This window comes from Astatotilapia calliptera, chromosome 3, assembly GCF_964374335.1.
Source record: "Astatotilapia calliptera chromosome 3, fAstCal68.1, whole genome shotgun sequence".
Taxonomy (NCBI): domain Eukaryota; kingdom Metazoa; phylum Chordata; class Actinopteri; order Cichliformes; family Cichlidae; genus Astatotilapia; species Astatotilapia calliptera.
In genome coordinates this window covers 15,814,763-15,838,745 of record NC_137424.1, presented here as the reverse complement: position 1 = coordinate 15,838,745, position 23,983 = coordinate 15,814,763, and the positions used below count along the sequence as shown (strand labels likewise).

General features: G+C 40.0%; 1 protein-coding gene and 1 long non-coding RNA gene across 2 annotated transcripts in view; one reads left to right on the top strand and one right to left on the bottom strand.

The window, feature by feature from the left end:
• The window catches only part of LOC145425230 (protein NLRC3-like), a 611,895-nt gene that overhangs the window by 88,198 nt on the left and 499,714 nt on the right, over window positions 1–23,983 (top strand). The window lies entirely within an intron of this gene.
• Window positions 11,304–11,813, bottom strand: LOC145425339 (uncharacterized). Its single transcript, XR_013906006.1, has 2 exons — window positions 11,637–11,813; window positions 11,304–11,554 (listed from the first exon to the last, which is right to left on the bottom strand). It is a non-coding gene; the product is annotated as an uncharacterized LOC145425339 (long non-coding RNA).

The following is a 23,983-nucleotide window of genomic DNA, read 5'->3' as shown; positions in this document are numbered from 1 at the left end:
CCGTTAATAATTATATAATTGTAGGAATCATCTAGTTTGCTTACACTGATTACGTTGGCACTTTGTTAGCGCTACAACAACGGTCAGACCCCCGAGGCATCTAAACTTTAGTAAGAATGTGCACTTTTGACACCTCTGGTTAGCATTTAGTGGTCAGTTTCAAACGTATTTGATTTTTGCTTGTTATGAACAAATTCACTTCACTACTTTTCACGATCTGTAACATCAATGCACATTGTTCCATTTACTGCATATTGCACTTTATTCATATCTCTCATTCCACCTGCAAAAACATTGTAAAGGTCGTCACAGAGAGTTTTATATATGTATAAATACTAATATTCTCTATTTATTCTGTTTTATTGCCAAGATGTTAGTTAGCCTTTGTTCAGTTGTCTTTTATATGTCAATAGATACGTATGTCACAAATAAAAGTTTCTTGTAAATTATGTTTTTGTAAAGAATTTTCTCCCAAATCTCTTACATGCTAACTGTAACGTGTTATTTCTGCTAAAACCTGAACTTAAATGTGTATATGGTGTTTATCTGTTTTTCTCTCTGTTTTAGATGCAAATATCAAATTGGAGTTCTGCCTCCAGGCCAGAATTGCAGGAATGCACCACGTGTTGGCTGTTTCACTGCCCTCTGTGCCCCACTCTCAGCCCTGCTGTCAGGGCAAAGATTGAGCAGCATATAAATGGACACATTCAAAGTGCTTTGCCTTTCAAAGGTATGTTGGTATTAAATATACCTCATAGTTAAAGTCATAAATATGCACTTCTTTTCAGCACCTCTGCAGGTCTTTGTTGACTTAAAAGTTATTTTTCACATTGTACAGTTCAGTTCATTCATCAGCGAGAGAAAAAAGTGTTTTCATTAAATATTTTTCCTGTTCACCACATTTCCTGACAGCTCTTGTGATCCACACCATTTTGCTTTCATTATTGAGGACGGCTTGGATATTTTTGTTAATATGTACAATCTGATTGTTAGATAAACTGACTGCATTCTATACAACTACATTTAAATTACATGTTTTTTCTTTTTTTCTCTCTTACAGACAAAATGATGTGCCGGTGCACTTTCACTGCCCTTCTGTAACATGACAGTCATACAGCGTGGGGATATGGCAAGGCAATTATTGTCATGTCAGCATTCAGGACTGCTCCCCACTGAACTCTCCGTGGAGCCTCGTCTCCCTCTCCATGTCTCGTCTCCAGCATCTAAACCATTTCCTGAATCTTGGGTAGAACATTCATGTGCTCCACCCTCTGTGCTAAATGAAACTGGGGCTTGTGGAAAGTCCATGAAAATGAAACGTCCTCACTGTGGTCTTAGTCTTCTTACAAAAAAACTTCAAGGCTCACATGATGAGGAGGCATTCAAACAGGTCAATAGATGTTTGCCTGGCCTGTCATCCACAGTGTTTTTGTGTAGAGGGACTTCTTCCTCTTTGTTTTTCAGTTTGCAGAGGACATGGAGCTCTTTTTAAAAGCATGTGCTGACGAGCAGAGACTACAGGTCAAAGCGATGTTTGACATTTAATGGACAGATGAAGGCACTGGCTGTTTGTTTGTGTTTTTTATCTGTTGTTTGTTTTTCAGTGTACAGAATTCCAGTTAAACTTATTATAAAATGCTGTTCACTTGTTTCCATACTTATAGTAAAAAATGTAAGTGTAAATGCAACAGCATTGTTTATACTTGTAACTTCAGAGTAAAAAGCTTATTGTTGATATTAACATTAATGTATTATCCTGTAATCAATAATATTTTTATGCATTTTACGCATTAACCCTCTGATCTCTATCCTGGCCATTTGGGGCCACTTCACTTCTCCTTGTTTGACTGCTACACTGCAGTGGACCAAAAGAATGACGCAGGTTTGATCTTAAGGCTCTAATAGTTGTGCGTGTTGTGCATGACATTGCAACGCAAACATGTATTTGCAAGATAGACTGGAATAAATTATGATGCATCAAATATTACACAGGCTGCAGTGAATTGTTGTTGATACAGGTTGTTGAGCTTTGAGTTTCCCAGTCAAACGTAGCTTTGACACACATGCTAACACTCTTACTCTTGTACATTTCATAACAAGACACCATAGCCAAAATATTAGCTCTCAAAAGAAATTCAAAGCTGCAGCTGCAGCACACACAGCAACAAACACTGTTAGTAAATGTGTCCTGGAGTTTCTGCAGGTGCAGAAAGTGCTGCTGCTGTAAGTCAGCCTAACAGCTTCCAGATCACTGATATTTCTGGAAAGATGGCAAGAAGGGCATCACTGCTCATTTCTACAATCTCCCAGATCTTGGAATACAAGCCCCTGTCCCATGAAAACCACTTCACAGTAGTAGGAGTCCACTAAAACCTACAAATGAAGAGTGATCCTGGAAGAAATAGGGCGCACACTAGTGACCTCAACAGTTGCAAGACAGCCTTGTCCCCGATGCTTATATGAAAAAAAATATGAAGATTTATGAAACCATTAGGACTTTATTACTGTTTTATCTGAAAAGCTACTGGTAATATTTAACCTAACTGGGATTTAAAGTGTAAAAAACAGAATGTAGATAAAATTTTGGTTTTGATGAAAAGGAGTGGAGCTTGTGAGCCACAATGTAAGCAGTGTTGCTTTGCTGACATGCACTCGATGCTGGCAGTACAAGCATTGTAGTGGTTCTTATGTTTTTGTAAACTAACTGTATAATATATTGAGCCATTCAACAGTACACAAATGTTTATAAGCTCCTTTTTGTATGCAACCTGCATGTCTTTCTGAATTAATTGTTTGTTTATATCATGTTTTTCAGGAAAAAGAAGAAGTTAAAGTCAAGTGGAAGCCCTGCTCAACATGGTATGTAGTAACAACTTTGTTGGACGGGAACAGACATTCATACTGTTGATAAATAGTTATCACCTCAATTTGAATTCATGTATTTGGACTAAAGTAAATTGGGAGCTGTTAGCTGTCAAGCTGCTCCTCTGTGAGGAGCTTGGGAGCTGTTAGCTGTCAAGCTGCTCCTCTGTGAGGAGCTTGATAGCTGTCCACCTCCAAAGTCCATTATGAGTTTTGGAGGTGGACATGGTCAAGACTTTTAAGAGTTGGCATAAGACTTCACTTCTTTATAGAGCTTATAGTTGGGGCTGGTTCAGGTCAGCCCTTAGTTATGCTGTCATAGCACCAGACTGCTGGGGGTTAGTGTCTACTCGTGTCATTGTATATATCCAGGAATATGTGCCTGAGGATAGTTGTCATGAAATCAATATTAAATCAAAGTTTTCCTTAATGACCACAGCTGGCATGAGTTCTCCAAAGCTGCCTGCTGTCTCAGGATCTGTCTCCAAAAAGAACCAGGGAGCGCTAACATGTTATGTTCTAGACTGATGAAGAAAATGCACATTAAACATAGTATAAACTCAATATGTTAAGTAATGTGAAGAGGATGCCTTTAGCTCCTATTGGGTTGGTTCCTTGATCAGTGCAATACAGAATCATTCATCTGGTTTGATGTAATGTCCTTCAAACACGTCAAAATGAGGCTCTGTAGTCTGTGTGGCCTCCACATGCCTGTATGACCTCACTACAACACCTGGGCATGCTCCTGATGAAGTGGCAGATGGTCTCCTGATGGATCTCCTCCCAGACTCCAGGACTAAAGCATCTGCCAACTCCTGGACAGTCTGTGGTGCAGTTGGTGGATGGAGTGAGACATGATGTCCCAGATGTCCTCAAATGGATTCAGGTCTGGGGAATGGGCGGGCCAGTCCACAGCATCAATGCCTTCGTCTTGCAGGAACTGCTGACACACTCCAGCCACATGAGGTCTAGCGCTGTCTTGCATTAGGAGGAACCCGGGGCCACCCGCACCAGCATATAGTCTCACAAGGGGTCTGAGGATCTAATTTCAGCACCTAATGGCAGTCAGGCTACCTCTGCCGAGCACACGGGGGGCTGTGCGGTCCCCCAAAGAAATGCCACCCACACCATTAGTCACCCACTGCCCAACCATCATGCTGGTGGATGTTTCAGGCAGCAGAAGGTTCTCCAATATGTCTCCAGACTCTGTCACAAGTACTTAGTGTGAACCTGCTTTCATCTGTGAAGAGCACAGGGCGCCAGTGGCAAAGTTGCCAAGCTTGGTGTTCTCTGGCAAATGCCAAACATCCTGCACGGTGTTGGGCTGTAAGCACAACCCCCACCTGTGGACGTCGAGCCCTCATACCACCCTCATGGAGTCAGTATCTGACCGTTTGAACAGACGTGCATATTTGTGGCCTGCTGGAGGTCATTTTGCACAGCTCTGGCCTTTCTTTCCTACCCCACAGTACCTTTCCTTATCTTTTGTTTCCTACTCTTTTACTTAGTCTTTGATCACGGTTGTCTTTCTAGATAATTAATGTCATTTGTTCTGGGGCGAGTCACTGGCTCGGGTGCATTCTGGGACTGTCAGTTCACCAGTGTGCTGGCATGCTTCTTAACAAACACACCACTACAGCAAACATCTCAGTTGTACTTGTTGATTTCTTCAACAAAACACTGAACAAAACATGTCCTTGTGAGTGTGCTGCCTGGTGCTTTTACATTTTGTGGTAATTTGAGCAGCCCAGAAAGCATCCCATGAATTCAATTATGTTATTGTATCTGAACATGTGCACGAGTCATTAAATTAGATGGGAAAGAATGATTCAGGGTAAACAACTGCACCAAGGGAATTACATTTTTCTTCTCAACATGTAAAATGTCTGTTGATAAGCAATTTCTGAAACAGACATTATAAAAATCACATTAAACAGATGTGATTAACTTTTTATTCTAGCAAACATAACATCAATGATGACACAATCAGTCTTCATCAGAAGTGCTCAAATCACTCTCATCGTCTGGAATGTCCTCCTCCTCCTCCGAGTCCATTTCCAGGAGTGGTTGGTGGCTGAGGATTCTCTTGTACACGTCCTTTACTTTGAGCGTTTCAGCTTTCAGTTCACTTTGTTTTTAAACCAGGCTATGGAGTCCTTTCTGTGCATCCTCCGACATGCCAACAAGGGAGGCTGTAAAAACAACAAAACTATTAAATATAAGTAAAACAAACAAACAGACAAAAAAACTCACCTCATAAACACAAGGAGTTAGGATCATGTAATAAACTTTTTTTAAGGGAGAAGGCAGTGTTAGCTAGCAACCCAAATATAGGTAAAAGATCCAGTAAGACTTTAGCATCTGCTATTATTTTCAATCAATTCATCACCAAATGTATAAATAAATAAAAGATGTGCTTACAGTCTGAGGAGATTGTCCCCAACACCACAGATCGCATTTGCAACACTGTCCAGTGATGCTGCATCTCCCTGCAAAGGATCATCTCCTCCTCTCTCAGGCGCCTCACAGCCATCACCTTCTCAAAGACCTTTCTCTTTGTCCGGAGGTCAGCAGCAGCTGCAGTTTAACAACATCAGATGGGAAAACATAGCAGCATATTATGATTCAAGAACAAAACATTCAACTGCTGCTCAGATACTGGGAGTTTGTTTAAAAAGGATATTTAGAAATCAAGAGCTTACGTTCACTTGTGCTCTGCCAGGGCCAAACGTCGCTCTGCATGAGGGCATCACTGGATACGATTTGCTTTGTTGCTTGTTTCCTTGTTGTAGTCGTCAACAGCAGCCGCCAAGCGTTTCTTCTCATCTAAGATGACCTTGTGAATTCTGTGTCGCCTCTTGTTGCTATCTGTAAATAATCATAAAAAGGAACACCTTCACATAATGTATATATTTACATTTTAATCTACACTCATCAATTTGTTTGCTAGAACAAATCACATCCAGCTTAAACAAACCTGGATCTGATTTTATTCTGTTTACAAAGTAGCTGTACAAGCTGTACAAACTGAGCATCAAACGGTCCGTTTCAAAGAAACTGTGACACCATTTTGTCTGTAAAGACTTTGTGTTCGCACTCTGATGATGACGACAAGCTCCTCTACTCGTGCCTGCAACGCTCCAAGGCTGCCATCAGTTTGATCCGTTTCTAAGTGAGAGGAATATTAATCAGAACACAGGATGAGTAACAGTCACCAAACTACAGTGGACTCTGTAATCACTGACTTGATGATATTCATTATAAGACATCTGGAGCCTTCATGTGCTGCATTATCATGAGATAACAAGTATGTTGGTGTTCAGCTTTATAAAACCAACTAGTACGACATCACTTCAACCCAGGTCCAATCCAATTTGATCAAACGCAACAACTCTGCCATCAATTCTGCTTTTACAAGCTTATTTTTCATTGTTTGTTGACACTGTCAGAAAGATCTTAACTCTAAGTTCTTTAATGAGGCCATGGTGGGTCCTGTTATTATACACGAGTGCATTATATTGAGACTCACCTTCAGCCCATTGCTGCAGTGTGTCGTCATCCACACCCAGCTCATTTCTGCTCGCATTCAGGCTCTCCACTTGTTCTCTAAGGATCCTTATGATCTAAGAATACATTAATAAATGTCATTCATATGGACATTTTTAGAGTACTGGTGTTTTTGCCCCATTACCACACACATTAAAATGGGTGTTGAAAAAATGACCTTTAGATATCTCTGGCTCAAAGTGCGGCCCAGTTGTTCCACTTTCCTTTTGTTCCAGCCCAAAGCCAGGAGGCTCAGCATGTCTGTTCGCCCTGCATTTCAGTTAGTATACAAATAAGAATGAATGAGCAGGAGACTGAGTGGAATCTCACACACAGACACACACCTGCTTTAGACATGTACTTCGTTGTGATGGCCGCCCTAGACAGGACACTGTTTACTTGCTCCACCTCTTCTCCAACTGTAGAACCGGCCCCATCCTGAAACGCACCTCCCCATTTGATCTATAGAAAGGAGGTCACAATACATGACTGCTGAATTCATTCAACCTTATAACAAAATGTCTTAAACGTATCCAAGCCTACAAGCTGCAGTATACCTCGCACATCCAAGTGTGAGCTACTCAAAATGAAGTACACATTAAGATAAAGTCAAGTAAATAGTATTACAACAACACCAAGAGAAAAACAAAATAAATATCCACCCATCCAAATATGTATCCACACACACACACGTATGAGTATATGGTTATGGCGTTAACGTCATTTTAACAAGATTAACGCTGACAGCACTGATATATATGTGTATCTTACATCATTTGTGTGTCTCTGGATGTATTTCACAAACTCAGCAACTTCCTCATCTTTCTCAATGAAGACACCTTCAAAGTTCCCCTGCTCTGAAGTGCTGAACGAACACGGTGACAGTTGTTTGAAAAGAAACATCAAAATACAATTTTTGTACAAATCCATATTTGATTTATGTACACAATGCATAACGTACCTTGCATTTGATTGAAAGCGATAAAGCTTGCAGTTTCCATCAACTGAGACGGCGAGCATGTCTGGAGTGCAGGCAGGGCAGCTAAAGCATGGCTCCTTGCACATCCTGTCCACCTCAAACTTTACAGCACTCCACTCCAAGAAACTTTTGCTGAAGGCATCAGCTGATATTCGGCCAGTCTTTTAAGTAGAGGACAAACAACAGAATATTCACGGACAGTCATCATAAACATTGATTTGCACAATTTCCTTAAACTTGACAAATTTAGAAACTCACCCTTCCAAAATGGGCTGTTCGTTCATCCAGCACTTTGACAAAGGCCTTAAGTGACATCCCTGCTGCAGCTTCTTAATGTCATAGAAAGACTGAAAGACATCCATTGAAAACAGGGTGCAGAAATTTAAGGTGCCAGGCCAATATCCACCACCCTGGAAGTCCTTAACTGAGGGGGACCACATTAGGCCACAGCTGGTGCAGCTCACCACTGGCAGTGCAAGGTTATAACGGCCTTTAGGAAGGATAAGGAGAAATCCAGTCATGGCTCAACAAAGACATTCATTTTTTCCCATGTTGTTTTCAAAGCGGTCTGGTAAATCCAAATGACCTTTGACAGGTGCCCACATATACTGCGGGCCGAGGGTAATTCAAAACAATGTAGCAATGTACAATTTGCAATAAAACCTGCAAACACATCTATTGTGTATGTACTGTGTGACAAAAGAGCAACTTACCATTTATGGTTACAAGAGCCACAATTGCACCGGGTGAAACCTCAACGTTACCTGCTGGGCAGTCACACACAGTCTGGTCTTTGCACAGGCAACAGCCGAACTAACATTAAAAACACACAATATATATAAAAAGAATTGGAAATTAAATGATACACAATAAATATACAATAACAGCACACACTCATAGTACATAGCAATAAATGCATAAGACTTAAAAACCGTACCTATTGGATTGTGAAACTCTGATGAAGGCTGCAAAAACCCTCCTGTTACTGCCTCTCTGCTGTGCAGGACAAAGCGTGTGTGAACTGCAATATCACAGTCAGCACAAAGGAATGGAAGAGGCAGGCAGTCCAGACACCTCACAACTACTTGTTTGCCACACTGACACACACGGTGTGACTGTGGATCCAGAGTAGCTAACATATTGTCTATAAGACAAGGCCTGGCCTCTTTCCACTTTAGCAAGGACACCATGTTTCTGATCGCCCAGTGAGTAGCAGCTGACTCAGACGACGTCTCACAAGTCATGGCTGCGTCCTCTTCTCCATCCTCCAACAACTGAAGGAGCTCCTGACGAAGCACCTCAGTTCCACACACTAACAGAAAAAAAATAAAGAAACTCTTCCACAAAGTGAAAAACACTCTAGGCAGTATGTTTCTTAGGACTGCACAAAAGCCCTGCCTAACTCAACTATAACAACAAATATAAAAGTAAAGGAATCACAATATATACAAGAAGGTAAAGTACCTTTTGTTGGGTTGACACTGGCAACATAACTAGGTTCTTCACGTGGACACTGATGCTGATCTGCAGACACTGGGGGGAAAAAGAGATTGAAGAATATTTACTTACTGAAATTCTTTGGTGAAAACAAGTTGTGAGATAAAATCAATGGTTGTGAGAACACTGACCACGTGGCAACTAGTACTTCGACTGGATGATGGTCTTTGAGGAATAAAATCTCCCTGTCTGTCAAGGGCGGCATCACTTACATTTTGATTAGATACCTTGAGTTTGTAAATGATCAGATTACATAATTGGAATACAATGTATCCAATTCAGGGTTGCAGGAGGATGAAGCCTATCCCAGCTGATACAGGACAAAGACAGGCTGCCAGTTTATTGCAGGGCTAACACGATATGTGTAACAGAAAATCCACTTAAATGTTTGATATTTCTTATAATAATCATAATTATGACTATTATTTAAAGGTTTCTTTAAATAATACATTTTGATTTTTTATAACCTCTAAAATATAAACCTGAGCTGTTTCAGATTCTGACCTCTGACCTCACTGCAGCTCCCTCTTGGAAGTACGTCTGCTTCTTGTCTACCCCCAGTGATGACCGCCTGCCCTTGATATCACGTACTGTACCTGAGGAACAAAAAAGGACAAACACTTGCCTTCATTTAAGAAGTACATTCATACAGAGGTAATCTATGGAAACACACTAGTTCACCCTTTGGGAGAAATCAGTTCCTGTGAAACATTTCTGTAAATGAACATCATGTGGAGAATGAATGAAATGAGTTCTTCAGGTGACTCAGCAGTCCCACACTGACAAATGAAATCTAGTTAAACTATTAAGCATATTTGCTCTTCTGAAATCTGTGTTAAACAACAACAAACATAAATTAGTAACAAAAATACAGCTGAGTAGAGGCTTTACAAACCACCAGCAGCCATAATGCTAAATTTTAATCTTCAAATGTTTCTGAGCCGTCTTCAACCTGCTTTTAACACATTAAAGTCCCACAGTCAATGCAGCCTGACTCAATCCTAGATGTTCAGCACACAGAGACACAGAGGTGCCGTTTAAAGTTTAGTGATAACCTGAGTCACTGATCATTTGCAGTATTACAGAGTCTGGCAGTCTTTGCATGATGTCCACGTCACTGTGAGTTTCTAGCTGACTCTCAGGTGTGACAGGTGTGCCAGCAGGAAAGAGTAATAATAACCTGCATCCTGAGGTTTGTCATGCAGGATTAAAGCAGCCAGGCTTTGTTCACACAGCTAGGATTGTATTTTACACTGACCCTGGGTCAGTATAAGTATCATACAGTTTAAACGAAGCACTGAAACTTGCACATATTTATTACAGATGCACTGAAGCTAATCGAGATATTTGCTGTCAGTCTGTGGCTGCGATTAAACACTTTACTGGAAACTTTATTAACTAGTAACTTCATCAGTCATGACAGAAGCTAATATTTCTGTGCTAACATCGTTTAAACAGTAACAGCTTTCCTCCAATATAAGCTAACGTTTACACCGTAACTTTAAGCTAGCACCATAAAGACGGTAAAACACGTAATAATATCTACAAATGCATCTTAAAGCTGTTATATTAGCACTCGGTGTATTACTAACATAACCACATTAACATTACTGACACTCGCAGACTTTTAATAGTCATTCTATAAATGCTGTCCGTTTAAATGGTCTTACCTGGTGGTCCATATGGTCCATAAGTGAAGCAGAGGGAGCCTGACCATGCGTCACACGTTTGACGAGTTGGGAGTGAGAACGTGTTGGGCTATAAGGAACACACTCACTTCCTGAGCCCTGGGCAATAAGAGACGTTTTGTGTTTTATGATTTATTGATATATTTGATCCTTTCTGACCTGCGTTAATGAAGCAGTCATTAGAGCACCATGTCCGCTAGAATAGTTCTGTAGTTTGATGCTTGAGTCGTTGCAGACTTGTTGAAACTCCCTCACCCGTCAAAGCAGCGTCTTTGTTATTCGCGTCCAGCAGATGGCAGTGTTTCACTGTCTGACGGCTGTCTGAAGCTTCAGCTGGATTATCCGTTTAAATGAGATCGTTTTATAAAACTTACAACAACAGGCCTGAGCCTGCTCAGCTCCAAAGAGCTGGCTAAACGATGGGGCATGTTCAGAATCTTCCTGAAGTTTAACAATTTCCCAAAAAGCTCCACAAAGTGAATTTTCATATAAGACAAGAAGGAAAGAACAGGGTGTGACGTGGAAGGGGCCCTCTGGCAAACAAATTACTGCTTTTATTAAGTTACAAAACTCGCAGTCTTGTTCACGAGTGATCAGAGAAGGGAACAGGAGATGGACAGATGGATCGGTGCTGCGGCTGCAGACTCTTCACCAGTCCCTCTTTACCAGTCGATTTACGTCCTTACCCTCTGTCACAACGGGACTGAACGGACTCACGCGTAGGCTCTGAGTAGGGAACAATAAAGGTTTTTTATTTACAGAAGCACCAGGTGATCTATTTACACAGTGGGGAAAAGACGGGTTCCGGGAATCCACACACGAACAGGAGGGGGGAAAGACACTTGCAGTCCACACACGCTCCAAAGTCCTCACTCCATCCACGCTCCACGCTCCTCTTCACACTCCACAAGAAACACAAAAGCTCGCTCCAATCCTCACACACTTGATCGCTCAGGTAACACAGGGGCAGGTCCAGGGAAATCTATTCACAGAGATGCAAAAGGTTACTGTAAGAAGATCGCTAGGGAAACACGAGAACGAACTGAGCTGGGGTTAACACTGACGAGAGTCGGCAACGGTCCAGCGACGAGAAATACAGGGCTGCCATCTTATAAGGGGACTGGAACACTGTTGGGTGATGAGCCACAGGTGTCACCAGGTGCGTGGGCCAAGGGCAGGAGCCCACAGATGAGCTCCGCCCAGGCAGTGAGAGAAGGAGGGAGGGAGAGAGCGGGGACAAAATCAAAACAAAAAAAACACATGTAGCCACACTGAGGCGAGCGGGTAGACACAGGGACCCTGACACCCTCGCCTTTTTCACAAATGTCATGTATGAACATCTATAATAACTCCAGTTATACGGATATCAATATCCTCATAAGTGAGGATATTGATGAAACTGATTTTAACTTTTACTGATTTCTGTTTAGATATAAATTGATTCAAAGTGGTCAGATATGCAGATTCTGACCTTTCCTCTGGCAAATATATAAACTCACTGAAAACAGTTTGACTTTTCAGAGAGTTTCCTATCTATCTGTATTTTTACTTTAATAGTTAAGCACGATTAACATTTAGGAAAATAGAAAAATAAACAAGTTAATAAATGAAATGAAATAATACTGATTTATATATTCACTCTGTTTACTTTTTCGATATAGAAATACAATGAAGACTTCCATGTTCCTGCTGGTGGCGCTCTCTGGCACTGTGCTCTGCATGACTAACGGACGTGTTCAGAAAACCAGCATATCATCAACATGATCCCACAAGGGGGATGTGATGATCTGATAGCAAACAGAGATAATAATGGTAACTGTAAGCGCAAGAATACCTTTATCATTGGTGACTTTAATCAAGTTAGAACAATTTGTGATCCAAGCAATTGTATCAATGCAAATAGAAATCTTTATAAAAGCCCCACAGACGTGCACATTCTGTATTGTAAACTGCTGGGACAAACAACGATACCCATTGTACACACAGATACAGATGAAAAGGCGTATTGTAATTGCATGTGATAAAATCAATACTTTCCTTCAGCCTGTGCACTTTGAATGTTGCTCTTGAGTTGAGAGATGCTGTGAGCTTGCTGCCATCTTTAAACATCACTTCATGATGCTGGTTTAGATGCTTTATAAGACTTTGTTACGTTTCTTAAACAGTGATGAAAATAATAAAGAGGAAATATGAGAGAAGTGATTTTCAGTGAATGTTGAAAAAAATCCCACAATAACAAAAATGATGGCAACATTGCTACACTTTGCTTTCTTAGCTTGCATATTGTACATTTTCACAGTTGTTTCTGATTGGCTCCATCTTCTCTCGTTGTCACAGCTGTTGCTCAACTTTCAGCACTCATTCAATTAAAAAAACAACAAACAAAAAAACCAAGCTGCTGCTGGTAAGGTTGGCATTCTTGCAAGACTCAGTAACACAAAACAAATAAAAAAATGCACATCCCATGTTTATCCCATGTGATTCCAGGCTGAGTTTATGCATTTATGCTTATTTGTTTATAAAATATTATAAGCTGGTCTGAGGTCATTTGTTACTAAAGAAAAACAAACAAACACTGTGTCATTATTTAATCCACTAAAACTAAGACACAATGCAGAAGCAGTGTGTGAAAACTAAGTGCACCTTCACTGGTGTAGCATCTGCCTTAGAAACAATGAAGTCAAATGAAACTGTTGAATCATCTCTATGTGCTAAAGGCTCATTTTAATGCAGCATTAATCACGTTGCTTTAACAGTGCTGCATTTTAATAATGTTTATCACGTTCTTTGTAGATTTTAATTATCACCATCGTCGCTGTGAGAACATGTCTGGTTGGAGCAGGCGGCACTCAGGGATCATGTTGTGTGGAAGAAGAGTCATGTGATTGTTTTTTTTAAAGATTTTTTTCTATGAGTGCACAGAGTGTGAAACAGAAAGATAGGATCGACAGAGAAAGCTGATCATGTCTGTTGTGACACCTGCAATCTCTGACTAGAGTTTTAGGTTCTGTCAGGCAGCTAACACAAAGAAAGCCTGGCTTCATTGTACAAATACAACTTACATATACAACACATGACATATTACACAGAGTCATTATTTATTCAACAAAAACTAAGCCAGATGCAGTTTTTGGATTTTATTTCAAAATGTTCTTATTCTGATTGTTTACTTAATATATTTAGACACATTTGGTTTATTTCTATAAAAATGATATTTTACACAAAACTTCAAACAGCTGCCTGCAAACATGGCTCTTTATTGTAAAGCCAGGTATGAACAACAACCTGCAGCTGCATGCTGTTGTGCTCATTGGTGTCACATTAGGTTCTGAACCACAAACAGAGAAGTTTCTTAGAACTGCTGGGCTAGTGATGTAGGTGTTGATGCAAATGATGGCTTAGGGTGGTGCTACGACAGTGTATAAAAACTGAAGCTCCCAGAGCCAAGTGTTATTTGTTCTTCCGTAACTGAGGTGAACTATAACCTGCTCAGGTAGAATTTAATAACAGCGTGTCTGAACTGCTCGTCTCCAGGCTTCACGTCTCATTCTGTAAGAACTTGTTGTTTGTTTATGAACTTTTTAGAAACAACAGACTTTTGTATACTTCCAAGAAAGAGGGAGAACTTACTCTTCTGCCACACTCACGTTCATCTTTATCTGTCATCAGTTCAGATAAAAGCATCACTGATTATTCTGAACACTGTTTTAAAGCTTCTGCGTCACTCTGATTTCTTCTTAAAGTTGGCAGACAGGATTGTGAAGAAGGACATAGTGGATCCCCCCTTTTAATGAGCATATTATCTGTGAACACTGAATACAAACAACCTAAGTGCTCATTAAAGAAGCAGGTTGGCTCATAAAGTGCTCTGTACTTGTTTTATGCAAGTGCTGTTTCTGGAAACAACCACCATCTGTAATCAACACAGGACTTATTGAGCTGTCAGGTGTGCAGACAACATGGCACATTTTGGGAACACCTATAGTTGATGTCTTAATTATGAAAATAGCTACTATGTAGTTGATGCTTCCTGTTCTGCCAGAGCAGGTGCAGCCTTTGTGGAAGTGGGTTCCACTGGACCAGCGTCTGTGAACGATCCATTGTGGGTGATTTTTTTTTTTTTTTTGACCTTACATCTGTGTGTAAGGACCAACCACAACCATCTAAAATCTTTGCATGTTATTTTATCTTCTGTGTAAGAAGTACACAGCATACCCTGATGATCAGCTTCAAGGGTTCTCAGTGTAGGATGCATACAGTATGTCATGCTGAAATATAGAGCACTTACAATAGAACCCACTAGAAACCAATTATTTTAGCCTGGTTCCTTAAATCTATGGCATTTTTCCCATGCTGACTGATATGCTGCTCAGTGTCTTTTGCTGTCTGTCATGATCCTGGGCCATGTTGGCCCAGCATTCTTAGTTTTCATATGTTTTGTGTGTTGTTCTTTATTTATGCCATGGTTTCTGTTAAGATGTTCCTTATTTGATTACCTCCTGTGTGCCCCTCTGTTTATCTGTGAGCCCTCGTTTCCCCTTCTTGTGTTTTATTCCATGTTTTCCCAGCCCGTTATGTCCGTGCTCTCCCCGTGCTGTCTCTCCTCCTCTCTGAACCTCCGTGTACTTCCTGTTTTACTTTGACAGTCTCCCGTCAGTGTTGCGTTCACTCCTGCCGTGTCTTGTTATGATTATCAGTGTCACCTGTGTTCCCCATGTGCTCCCACTTCCCTCGTTAACCCTCTGTGTATTTATGTCTGCGTCTCCCTCAGTTCTGTGTCGCGTTCTCCCTCATTCATGGCCGTGTGTTTCTCTGTGTATTACGTTATAGTTTCCTCGTTTAGGTTGTATGGTTTCTCTCTCCAGCAATAAAGCTGTGTTTTGAGTTCATTCCTGCCTCCGTGAGCTTGCGTTTGGGTCCTCATCCTGCCTGCACACAGCCGCAACCATGACAGTCTGCTTTTAAATCAGATGTCACTCTGAACATAAACACAAGCCACAGCAGCCCAGCTGTCTTAGCTGAGTACAAGGATACATTTACTCTCTTTGTGTAAAATATTGTGATGATTTTACATTATATTAGGCAGGCAGCTGCCCAAATTAAACCGTGACTATTAGCAGTTTGGTTATTTTGAACGCCTCGGCTGGAAAAAATTCAAAATGGTTTGTAAGGTTGGCCACAGCTTTGTATGTAAAGGGGAGTTAGAAGATTGCTTCATATTTTAAGATTGATTAAGATTAATTAATATTTTTAATTGTTTTATTTTACATCTCACCTTTTACACTGCATTGAGTTGCTGCCATGTGATTGGCTGAGTGTACATCGTTCTTTGTTTCAAAATGGACTTAATGCTTGGTTGAACAGTTGTGATGTTTATCTCCTTTAGATTTATTTTTTATTGTCATGATGAAAAATGGTTTGTTGGTTCATACCTATGAAGTTACAGTGTTTCTGAAAAGCCTAAAAAGATGCATTGTTACCATAGTAAACTTCAAAACAGACTTTATTATATGATATAGTTATAAAATTGGATAAAAACTGACTTCAGCATAATATAAAATAATGTGTTGTCACTATGTATGCATTGGTCAACTTTCAGATCTATGAAGTTCAGCTCCCCCAGCTGTGTCTCCCTTCTGTGGCCCATTCCCTCATTACTACCCTGTGTATTTAAGCCCTGTGTTTTCCTACGCTTGGTGTCGCGTCGTACCCTCAGACCCTGCCTGTGTGTTCCTGCTTGGTTTCATGGTTTGGTTTCTGTTTTTGTTTCATGCCAGCAATAAAAGCTGTGGTTTTAGTTACATTTCGTCTCGGAGTCCTGCATTTGGATCCACATTTCCACCTGCCCGCACTCAGAGCCCTGACATCAGCATAATATAAAATAATGTGTTTTCCCGATACCTGATTTTTAGCACTATGTATGCATTGGTCAACTTTCAGATCTATGAAGTTCAGCTCAGTTATCTATGTTTTCATTTTTAGTTTCCATTTGCATTTAGATGCACGGCCGATTCTCTGATGTGTGATCTGTTTCTACCTGTGCTGATGCTAGCAGGACTAAAGCTGATCAAGCAGCAGTAAATATGTGAAGCAAGGCTGAAGGATACACTCATAAAATGAACAGAATCATAAGAATATAACAGCACGAGCACTGCAAATGCAACTAAACCATGTTGACATCAAATGGTATGTTATTTGAAATCTATATGAAATAATGACACATCTATATTTTCCAATTTATTTATTTTTTTTGTATTTATTTATTTTTTCCACAGTTGTGTAAATCAGTCTGTCTGTGGACTGGTACAGCTGAAAAGCCGACGCAGCCAGTTCCTCTTCTTCTTCTTGGGTTTTTTCTCTGGCACAGTCTTAGCTTCAGTTTCGAGTTCAGCTGGATTGGTAGTTATCGTTTTCTCTCTGTCTTCTGTTTGTTGTAGAGAGTCATGCAGAGACATCTCAGTTGATGTCAGGGAGTCTTCTTCTTCTTCCTTGTCCTGTTCTTTGGTGTCTTTTTCCACCAGAAGCTCAGATTTTCCATTTGCTGTGTTGGAATTTTGTTCATTTTGCTCCTGTGTGATTTTAATGTAGGACGCTTTGACTTCTTTCAACTCTTGATAAAGAGTCTCTACTTTCATGTCATGAAGCTCCTTGTTGGAGCAGAGCTGGGATTTAAGCTCACTGATTTCCATGTTCAGTGTCTCCTGGTCCTGCCTATGTTTGTCTTCCTGTTCCTTGAGTTGGTGTTGAGCTTCTAGGAGCTGTTGTTGGAGTGTTCCTATTTGCTCTTGTTGAGTCTTGTATTGGACTTCAAATTGAGCCTCCTTCAGACCTACACAGTCCGTGTGTGAAGCCTCTGTGGTTTGTGTAGAAGAATCCACACACTGCTCTGTGGTAGGGTCGCTGACGTCTTCGTGCAGGACACGGATCATGTCATCCAGCATGACAACTGCGTGGTTGTCCTTTGCTTGAACCTCTGTTTTGCTCTTATCAGGCTTATTATTATCATTAGCCTCCTCCAGTTGCTCTATGAGCTCTTTAATTGTTTCTTCATGCTGTTTTTTGTCGGCGATCATCTGTGCATGAAGTTTGGTCACCTTAGACTGGTAATAAGAAGCCCTCTTATTAGCAGCTACCAGTTTCCAGTAAAGCTCGTTCTGGTGGTTTTGGGAAGCTTGTAGTTGATGCCTGAGAGCAGCAATCTCACAACATGAATCATACTGGACTCTGCCATGATGGGGTATAAATCTGGGATTTGGCTGATGTTGCCACGTCCCTCCATTTGGCCCAGGGTTTTGTCCACTGGCGTTATTCATGTTTGCCTCTGTCTCCATATTCACGTCGTCCTTTGGTTCTGACATAGGGAGGGATTCAGGGTTTTCCCTTTCAGAGGTTCCTTCAGGGTTTCCTGACACTTCTTCATTTCTCAGGTTGCTTCCATCAGCCACGTTGTTTTGGGCTTCTAGAAGAGCCCGAGCATACGCCCGAGTAATCGGTTGTCTGGGTTCTTCAGCCACTCTTTTCTGTTTTTGCCCCCTTTTTTTCTTGCCTTTCACGACCACTTCTGTTTGAACTTGTGCCAGAGGACGTGTTTCAGGATTTGGTGTTTGGGCTTTTTTGAGGTCATTTTCCGATCTTTGCAAAACTGTTATATTTGGGCTCACGACCACTTCCATCTGTGCTTCTGCCATTTTATATGCGTCTGCTTCAGCGTCTGCTTCAGCGTCTGCTTCAGCGTCTGCTTCTGCGTCTGCGTCTGCTTCTGCGTCTCTGTGTCTTCCTTATCTTGGTTTTAACAAACAGGTTGTTTTGTAGTTCTGCCACCAAAGAGTTGCTACAGTTGACTGAATTTCTCCTTCCAATGACAGAATGTGATGACATCACAAGCTTTGTGCCTTTGATGACATCACAGGCTTTGTGCATTTGATTCTGTGATTGGATAGTTTGAAAATAAAATGTCCACAAATGTACTTTAAAAAAAGTCATTTTATTTTGTAGTATATGTTGAATTAACACTATAAAAGCTACTCGACCAGAATTGCAGTTAAAAATAAAACAAAAGCAAAACACAAGTTTTTATAAATGGTTGTTACAAACAAACCAAAGGAGAAGACGACTGTTTAGTGGAAAAATATTAGACATGCTCTCTCATAATAACTGTGTAATAATGTAAACTAAGACATGTCGAAAACATTGATATTTAGTTAAAGGTATTTATTCAAACGATCCAATGACCAGCATGTTTTAGTGAATGTCTGTAGGCACTGGGAGCTTGGTGGTTGCCTAGGCGACAATATGTCATCTATGTTTTGTTTTTAATTCAGTTTCACTGGTGAAACTAAGAAACAACAGGCTGTAGAGGGACACGTTAACAGAGCTTTACTAACTCTTACTGTCATATCCAGTGTGGACAAATCTGTATAGATTCATATTAATATATTAATCATTCATTTGAATAACCAAGGATGCAAAATAAAAATCACAGGAGAGTTTATGAGACGAGGTCAAGTTCAGAGACACACGTTTAGCAGAGGTGAAGCCTCGAGGACAGCTGGCAGCTACACCCATGTATGACAGCACCCACCTGTCACAAAGAGCAGCCTTTCCATGCCTGACTCTGCATAATTGTCAGCATCCAAGCATTTTAAATGAGTCATCATCCTCAGAAATCATCCTTTGCACAGTTGTTATGAAGAGAAAAATAAACTTTAGAGCTGAAAATCAGATATGAACCGTGATCTGGGAGGGGAAGGGCACCTGCTGCCAGACAATGTTCACCTTGGAAAAAGTCAAAAGTGGTTTATAAATTTTGCCACAGGTCTGTTTGTCAGAGGGAGTTAGGCCATTGCTTCATAATTAAAGACTGATTAAGATGATTCATATTTTCTTAAAGGTTCTTTTTAGACCTCACCTTTTACACCTGCATTGAGTTGCTGCCATGTGATTGGCTGATCAGATATTTGCATTAATGAGTATTTGAACAGATCTACCTAATGAAGTTTTATATTCATGATGAAAATGCTTTGATGGTTCATACCTATGAAGTTACAGTATATCTGAAGAGCCTTAAAATATTTTTTTTACCATAGTAAACTTCAAAACAGACTTTATTATATGATATAGTTTTAAAAAAGGATAACAATTGACTTCAGCATAATATAAAATAATGTGTTTTCCCGATACCTGATTTTTAGCACTATGTATGCATTGGTCAACTTTCAGATCTATGAAGTTCAGCTCAGTTATCTATGTTTTCATTTTTAGTTTCCATTTGCATTTAGATGCACGGCCGATTCTCTGATGTGTGATCTGTTTCTACCTGTGCTGATGCTAGCAGGACTAAAGCTGATCAAGCAGCAGTAAATATGTGAAGCAAGGCTGAAGGATACACTCATAAAATGAACAGAATCATAAGAATATAACAGCACGAGCACTGCAAATGCAACTAAAACATGTTGACATCAAATGGTATGTTATTTGAAATCTATATGAAATAATGACACATCTATGTTTTCCAATTTATTTTATTTATTAATTTTATTTTTTCCACAGTTGTGTAAATCAGTCTGTCTGTGGACTGCCAGCCAACACATCCACAACACCAACAACTCAGACAGCACAAAGCCTTTTAAGTTGGCGAGGCGTGATAGCAAATGCAGCGCAGGTACATCCATCTGACCTGCAGCAGCATCGCAGACCACGCCCCCCCTCCACACCACTCTTTCCTCACAGTTGCTCGCCATCGTTGCGCTCAGAGGGTAGAAGGTCCCGATCGAAGTGCACAGGTAACTTCCCTTCACATTTCACCACAATGATCCTGTTGGTGAGAAGCCTGCCTTCATACTGGCAGCTGGGTTTCCTGGCTCCCTGATGCTTTAGCTTACATTTAATTATGCGAAACGTTGCGGTACTATACGTCATGCCGCTATTTTCATCGTACCTCCCATCACCTCTACAAATGGATTTGACCTTTGCTGGAATGCTGAGGATGAATGTGTTGGTTTCCTTACAACTGTTGTCAAGTTTGTAGATATTCCTATTTGATATTTCTGTGTTACACAGCTTTTCAGTCATCTTAGCATCTACATGCTGTCTTCTAAACTTTTCATAAGGTGTTTCTTCAGGTCGGTGCTCGCTTGGTTGAAAATTGTTCACTTTGGAAAATCCGGAAGCAAAGAGCAGCACGAGCATCGTGCAGACAAACAGTGTCTTCATCGTCTCCTGGAGAAGAAAACACATGGACATTTTTCCACATTAAGAATTTGGCAGATACATCCTTTTGGATCCTGAAGCTCAGTAAGTCGTCTTTGTGAGCTGCAAACACACACGACAAGAGGACTGATAGACCTTTTTCTTTAAATGAAAGAAGTCGTTTTATTTATAGTTTTCTTTTTTATTTATTTCTAATCATATATATTACTTTGTTCTCTGTTTATTTTTTATTTTTCAACTGTTAGGACGATTTCTAAATATCCTGAACAAGCCTGATCTGGACGGCTCCTGGAAGCAGATTCAGGCGTGATGATGTCATTTTCAACTGGAAAAAGAAGCTTTGAAAAGCTGAAGTAGTTTAAATGTTTAGATATTTAACCTTGTTGTATTACTTTATATTTTATATTCATCGTATTAAGACATCAAGATATTTGTTTTTGCCTTAAAATTTTGTGTTTTAATTTATACTTTTTGTTATTCTTTTTTTTAATTTTGTCATTTTGCCTTTTTTACTTGATGTGATTTGGATAAATATATATTTATATCTACAGATATATTGAGAGAGTTTTCCTCTGGGTTTCACAAGCCCATTTTATAGATAAAAGTCCAGGTCATAATAGATCCGGTTCATTAAGAACAAAGTTTAAATCCGATTTAATATAAAAGCCTTTCTGCACTCAGTTATTCTTTCCTGTCACATGTTTCAGTGTGCTCTGTAGTAACAGTGACACACTGCAAAATAAAAATAATAAGACACTCACCTTTTTTTTCCTTTACTAATGATGATGATTAACCTGCAGTGGTTCAGGTATAAGTTGGTTGTCTGGAACAGCAGGTGATGAAGATGTGGTGAAGGGTCTGTGGTTCATGTATATAGTGGGTTCATTACATAACTGGATAGGCAACATCTGACAGTCAGTTTAAATAAGATCTTGTTGTATTTGAACACAAATCAGCAAAAACAGGTCTCTCACCGTGCAAATATACAGCTTATGTAAGTTTAGTATGCTCACCGAATGCAGTGTTTAGTGTAGCAGCAGAATTATGACAGTTTATGGAGATGTTCAACGTGAGCCTGCTGCCCAGCTTTAAAAGGAAAATCATTTTAAATGATACATAATAAGTTCTTACCAAAAGAGGAATGCAGACGGAGATGAGCAGAGATCTCTTCTGCAGTTCAGATGCTGCTGTGAGTTCTAGTTCACTTCTGTCACAGAGGAACAAAGTGTGTTTGGATCTGGACACTTTGATTTTTATACTTCTGATCAGCACCACCTCAAATAATCCTTTGCATCCACACCTACATCACTGGCCCACCACTTCTAGGAAACTTTAACACTTCCCTGCTTGTGACTCAGAAAGATAATGCAAATATGATGACCACTGACCACAAGAACCTGCATGTAGATGCAGCCTGTTTTTCCACATCTGGCTTTAGAAAAAAAATTAATGCACAAACAAATAGATTTAAAATAAAAAGATGTGTTGGTATATTTTGACCTTTCAAATAAACTATTAACACTTCTTTTTTCCCCTTTTTAAGTATAATTTTTGGCAAATAAAGTGAGTGTTTTGACCATTTGCAGTTAAAATGTTGAACAATCTTTTTATTTTTGTTTTACTACCAGTTGGTTGTAATAATTTCATATGAGGATTTAAATGGATGTATAACAAAACAAAGGATAAAAGTATATATAAAAGTATATTTAATGAAGCTGATCGAACAACAGTGCAATATGGCATGATGACAGTGTTTACAATTTTGGCAGGAGAACAAAAGATAAATATTATAAAATACAAGACATGAAAATCTCAGAGGTCAGGGGTCGGGGGCCCAGGAAGTCTGACCCACAGATTCCAGGTCTGACTTCGAGTACATAAAATATCATCTTTCTTGTGGGGAAGGAGCCTGAGTTAGAGCAGGAAGTTACACCATATTGATATTGTTGGGGTAGCCTCAATGCCAGTGTTGGACTCTCCAGTTTCCTTGAAGGAGGTTTGACTTTGTGCCATCGTTGGCTGGACTCTGTGCTCATTGATATCCCCGTATCAGTGAGTTAAGACACCATGCATTTATTTTCTGTGTGGCACACAACAAGAAAACAAGCCAAGAGAGAACACATCAGCCTCCAATGACAGTTTATTAAAAGGTTTATTGGAGGTTATTTGTTGTGTTATTGAACCTGTGTGCTAATGAAAGAGTGTCCTTAATAAACGTACTCCATAAGGAAGTGTGTTCACAAGTGCACAGAACACATTAGGGCACAGGTCAATGATCGATTTTACAATTGTATTGTCAGATCGATGGACACTTTCGGATACTTGGATATTCAGGTGATTAGAGGAGCAGAGATGATCAGCTGATCAGGATTTGGTGGTGTGTTGGATCAGGTGGTGGAGAGATACAGGACAGGCCTGACATACACAAACGTATAGTGAAGGTGCAGAGGCTCAGATCTGTGACATCGTCCCAGCTCAGTGTCCATATTTAGATGTAACAGTGCTATAGACTTTACCTGACAACTTGTATGAGTAATGTTTTCATCTCAGGCATGTCAATTTCATTTGTGAATATATTTTTAATACTTGTACAACAGATTTTTTTGAGTGTTAAATAGAAATTATATGCTGAAACTGAAGTGATGGGTCGCACTCTTTAGTTCTGCTCTCGAAACAATGTAGGTGGTCCAGTTAACATATTTACATTTTTTCATTTGCTTTTGCTGTTTCACTTGCAAAATATTTCCAGTGTGACATTTGATCAGGTCTTGTAAACCTTGTCGTTAACCAAGCAGTCACTCCCAGGCTGCTGTGCTGATCACCGGATCTTAACTTCATTGTCACAGTGCACTCAGAACAAAACAGCCATGCAGAGATATGAGTCACAGTGACATTAAAACTGATGAAGACCGTCGTCGTTAGAACCAGCAAACTGAACGAACTAAAAAAGATCATCTAAATTCAACTGGTCTAAAATATCAGGATCTCAGTGTTAAGTCCATATTTTTGAAGTAGAAGCTTTTACTGGTTTTACTTAAGAAAAAGAAATAATAAGGAATTGTTTTGGAATTTGTCCAGGTTAACAGATGAAATCATGTTCAGTGCTTTGTCCTGTCAGTAAACACAGATTCTTTATTTGCACTGAATGGGACAGCATATAATTTCACTGCTTTTGGCGTAATGACAATAAAAGATAGTTTCA